General features: G+C 43.2%; 1 long non-coding RNA gene across 3 annotated transcripts; it reads left to right on the forward strand.

Annotated features, from left to right (window-relative positions):
- The first annotated feature begins 242 nt into the window (after positions 1-242).
- On the forward strand, positions 243-3,959 carry LOC119295830. 3 transcript variants are annotated; one of them, XR_005144349.1, is made up of 4 exons: positions 243-949; positions 1,891-2,043; positions 2,119-2,188; positions 3,399-3,954. It is a non-coding gene; the product is annotated as an uncharacterized LOC119295830 (long non-coding RNA). The 3 variants fall into 3 exon arrangements; XR_005144350.1 differs by having other exon boundaries at positions 243-2,043; positions 3,396-3,959; XR_005144348.1 differs by having other exon boundaries at positions 243-2,043; positions 3,399-3,955.
- Positions 3,960-5,120: the final 1,161 nt, after the last annotated feature.

Consider the following 5,120-nt stretch of genomic DNA (forward strand, 5'->3'; position numbering starts at 1 on the left):
GGGGATGAGTAGCATCGGGAAAAAATAATTTCAACCATCAACCCATATAAAAGCACGAAAGGGCGAAGAACCAAATCATCTCAACCATTGAACCATGCTAATCTGATCATTGAAGTCATACCACATCATCAAATCAAACGTGTTTGACAGTGTAATTACCCATCACTGCCATTAGTTATAACATGTTTAGCTCTTATAGAAGGAAAAAAGGACGCCTATAGCAGAACTCCCGATCCCCTCCCCAACGTCACGCCCACCCACGATCTCCCGTTCCTCTCCAAGTCTCAAACCACCCACCCCCACCAGCCCCGCCCGCACCTCCCACAAGGTTTCATGGCCGCCGCCTGGCCCTCCTCTGGCCGGCGCTCTACGGTTACACGCCCCCCAAGGTCCCCACCGCCGCCTCCGGGGAGGAGGGGCACATCGAGAGGCAGAGGGCAGTCCACCGCTGTCGAGGCCCTCGCTTCCCCTCGCTGTTCATCCTCTCCTGGTGCCATCGGCATCTAATTCCTCTGCCTCGCGGCCAAAAATCAATCCCCACCTTTCTCCCATACAATAGAAGGTCGAGAACCTTGAACCGAGGCGAGCAGCCGGCCTGGGTGCCGTCGCTGTCGTCCTCGACGGAGAAAGAGAGCACACAGGCCTTATCCAATCCCCCGCCGTGCCTCCCACGCGCTCCCACGCCGTCTCTTCCCACGCGCTGCATCCCAGGCGCCACACTGGTGGCCTCCCCACGTCTCCACGTGCCCAGCCGGGCCAGCGACATTCCAGCACTCCGATTCGTCTTCCATCCATCTCCATCGGATGCGGCCGCCTAGGCGCACGAATTGCCTTGCCCCGACGCCGCCACCGCCCTGCCGTCTACACACTGCAGTTCGATTCAGAAGAATAATTTATGTGATCTGATTTGATTTGTACAAAGATTTGCTCGAGGCTAACCTGCGTACAGGTAATTTACACTTTGCAAGTTTATTTGAGTATAACTCATCCCTGGCCAGTTTCGTGTGTAATATTTAAGTCAATGACATGTCATGCTTAATTATTTAATGTTCAACCCAGAATACTACTATTTCTTACTTAAGCGTGAAATACTCCAGAAACTCTGCTAAAAATGAAGGCTCTTCTTTTAAATGATAGCAACCGGCAACTGCCATGGTTCCAAGACCAAGAACTTCCTACTCAACCAATAATGCACTTCTTTCAGTTCATTCTAACTTCTAAGACGTTAACCACCAAGAAAAGGAACTTCTCAAGCTTCTGTTTGAGCCAAGTTAAGCATGGCTGCTTACAGTTAATTGCAGTTTAGGTATTGTTCAATTTTCCAGAGATAGGCAGTAGGATATCTACCATTTTCATACGACGTGCTATGAATATGATTACACTCTACTGACTATAGCAATCTGTTGACACGAGGTTCAGAAAAAAGTGAGAAATTGATGTGTAAGCATTTTTTATTGAGATATAAACTTTCTGGGTAGTTTGCAAGATTTAACCTGGGATTATAGTTTGAATTTTTTAGATATACAACCAGCAATCTGAGATCAATGCTTCTGCACAGACAATCTAGATGGGCCAACAAAATTTCTTTGCAAGCTCATACAGAAGCTTAAAGACATGCCTGCTAATTTGGGATGTTGTGATGTTACATGACTTAAATCTTGCTTGATATATCATAATCATATAATCTGATAAGGTGGTTGACCAAACCCGAAGATTTTGGAACAGAAAAAGTTGTGCCAGCAAGTAAAATTACTTCAATGCAAGATTTGAGAAGGCATGTCACGAGGTGCTGCAGTGCTTGGTCGCCTACCAGACTTAGAGCCAAAGTTGTTTGAGCGCTTTTTGTTCTCTACGGTTTTCCGAATACGTCAGATTTTTTTTTTTTTGTAGCCTGAACCTTGGAGACGATTTCTTGGGTGTATATAGCTGCACATTTTTCGTGTCCTATGACGGTAACACATGAAAAATTCAGCAAGGTCAAAGCAGCATCTTGGACACATCCAGTGCATACTATTGGCTTCTGAGGGAGATAATATATGTTAGGTTGAATTTTCACCTTCTTATCTGTTTTTTCATATTTTGCTATTCTCCATTAACACTCGGTGTCTATTATTTCAGATTTCCAATTATGGGGCACATGGTCATCCTTACGCATTTACTGATGCCGCATGGCCGCAAGTTTGCACAAGTGAGTTTGGATTAGTAGTTGTTGGATTGCTATTATTAGAACTCATCTTATAGATTTTCGGTTAAATTTGGTTGTGTAGTGGATAGCTAATATTGTCATATTGATATGTTGCACATTATTCAAGCCCATTGATATATTGCACATTATTCGAGCCATTGATATATTGCAGCCATATTTCCTACTTCTCGGTGAATCTGGGTTTCAATTGATATCTTAGTCGCAAGAGTTCAAGTCCAGCGAGATATGTACTTCAATTGATGGTTGTCATAGCATGCAGAGCCACTAAGCATCTTTTTTTTTTAGATAAAGCCACTAAGACTTTTCGAACTGTTCTAGGACGACTAAGACTTTTACTATGAAGACATGTTTTTATTTTAGGCCTTATACTGTTTTATCGACATCAGCTTTTTGCTTCAAGGTTTCTTTTAGATAATCATCTTTGGTCCTGGTAACCTCTTTGAGCTTATCATCCTTCAGCTTGCTATTACATGGAAAATATATTGCACAAAAAACCAAAGGCTTAAGAAATCAGAGCAATGATATATAAACCAGAGCATCCCAATGTTGATATTACTTGGATTCTTATTTGTCTATTTACCTTTTAAAATCTTCTGCCTGTTCTGTCAATAATAAAATCCGGTAAACTACGGAATGTACATGTACGTGTGAGTTCACTAATATAATGTGCTGGCAATGTTGGCATCGTAATTGTCTGCCTTTGTCATCTATGAAATCATGACAGGCATTTTTGTAAATGTCAACACATGTTAAGATATCTTCACTAAGAAGATTGAGTCTACATATTAGTTCATGCATCTTGATTGTCTGATTATTGGAGCATTATACATGACATTGTCTGGTTGTATCCCGTGAGAGCTGAAGAGGCACAATCAACTATGAACCATGCCAAGTGGAAGGTGCAAGTTGTTGTCTTACGGACATATGGTGGTTATCCCGGGGCAAGTAGTTTGTTTCGGTAGAAGAACTAAGGGATATAAGGGTCCATCTGAGAAGCTTGAAGCAGTTGGTTCGCATTACTGGGGTAATATCAAAGATTTAGCAGGAAAGGAAGTTTAGCCTGTTATCTACATGTTGTCTAGCTATTCATGTTGGATGTTGACTTCTCATTCACCATCCTACTTGTTATTCTCATTCATCAGATGTAGATGTAATAGTAATCACATAATGACTCTTCAAATGTTTGCAGCAGGTGGCCGCTTTCATGGTTGGCGGGAGCATCTTGGCCTGGTACCATGCGCGACAGTCCCACGGAATGTACCATCGCCTTAATGGTGCCAGAGCCGGTGTAGTGTGGCGAAGGTACCTTCCCACGGGATCTCTACCATCGCCTTTATGGTGCCAGAGCCGGTGTAGTGTGGCTAAGGTGCCATCAATGACGGGACACAGATGGTGAGCGATGATAAAGAGAAGGAAGATTGTCGTCGCGGTTGTTGTGCAGGAGTGCTCTGATTACTGCTAACATTAGGAACTGCATGCACATGAAGCTGAATTATAACATAGAAGACTTTGATGAAGATATACATTTTATATTTAGAAAAGATATGTAAGAAGTCCTATGTTCCCTCAGTAGTTATTCATTGTAATAAATTTTATGAAATTTCAATTGATCAAGAGGGCATTGGTCTAATTTAAAAAGAAGATTAGTAGCTTACTTTGTTCACGTATATTTAGAAGGGGACGGAGCTAAGCTTATAATGTGTGTTGCACGTGCGAACTTCTGTCATTAAAACTATAACTATATGTGTTTTTAGTTGGGACTAGATGTATCCCTGTGACATGAAACTATTTTTGATCTTCGAACCGAACATATGCAAGCTTACTAATTGATATTAGTAAGAATGGTATTTTACATCAAGATCTGTTGGCCCTCTACTGTCACCTCACACCGTGTGGAAATTAATCTATTACTGTGGCTCTCTTGGTCTAGGGATCAAACTCGCAATCTTTGTCTTTCCAGCTGCCGTCGGCAGAGAAACGCGTAGTGCACGACAGCATGCACCAGCGCGGCCCAAGCGCTACTACGGCCCAGAGTGGGCGAGCCAACCCGTTAGCGCAGTCCAGTACTTAGAGGCGCGGCAACGGCCGCATGGCTCTTTCCCCTCCCGCAAGAACTCTGTTTCATTCATGTAATCCTTGTAATCGCTACCTGTAATTGCGATTGGATAGTGTACATCGAGTATTTGTGCTACCTAGCTATCCCTATCTTATTATCTAGTATCAGAGACCAACCCACCCCTCTTCACCGGCCCCAATCTAGCGCAAATTCATGGAGACGCGGAGTCTGCTACAAGCGCGTGCATCTAGAGGCCATGGATCCGGCAGTTAAGGTCTTCCTTGACAAGCTGCAAACGATCCTCTACACCAACACCAAGGCCCAGCTCCAGTCGCTGCAGCAAGACGGAGCGGAAGATCTATTTTCAAATCCTTTTTGCAACACACAACGACTAATTTTTTGTCTTGCCTTGTAGCCTCCTTGAAGCTTTTTTAAAAGGGTTGAAACTGCTGAACAAAGTGACCGAAAATACAAAAGTGAACATGGATGCACGCGCACCCATGTAATGGTACATTCATAAAAAATACTAGAAAAAATTAAAAATAAAATAAAATTTCACGGTATAAAACTTAGTAGATCATTCTACTCACGTGTGAAGTTTCATGATGTATTGACACCCATGATATTCTTCTACTACCATTATAAAAGAAAGAGAGGGGCAGATCCAAACAATCTAACCCATTCATCTATCAAATCTAATGATCCATAATCCTTTCATGTTTAACACTATAAGCCACGCATTAAGCCACCAGCCCACCGCTAATCCATGCATCGCTAAGCCCGCCGTTCCAAAAAGAAAAAAAAACTGCCACAACGCACGCACGCACGCACGCCCGCCCGCCCGCCCCCCTCCTCCCG

Source organism: Triticum dicoccoides, chromosome 4B, assembly GCF_002162155.2.
Source record: "Triticum dicoccoides isolate Atlit2015 ecotype Zavitan chromosome 4B, WEW_v2.0, whole genome shotgun sequence".
NCBI lineage: Eukaryota > Viridiplantae > Streptophyta > Magnoliopsida > Poales > Poaceae > Triticum > Triticum dicoccoides.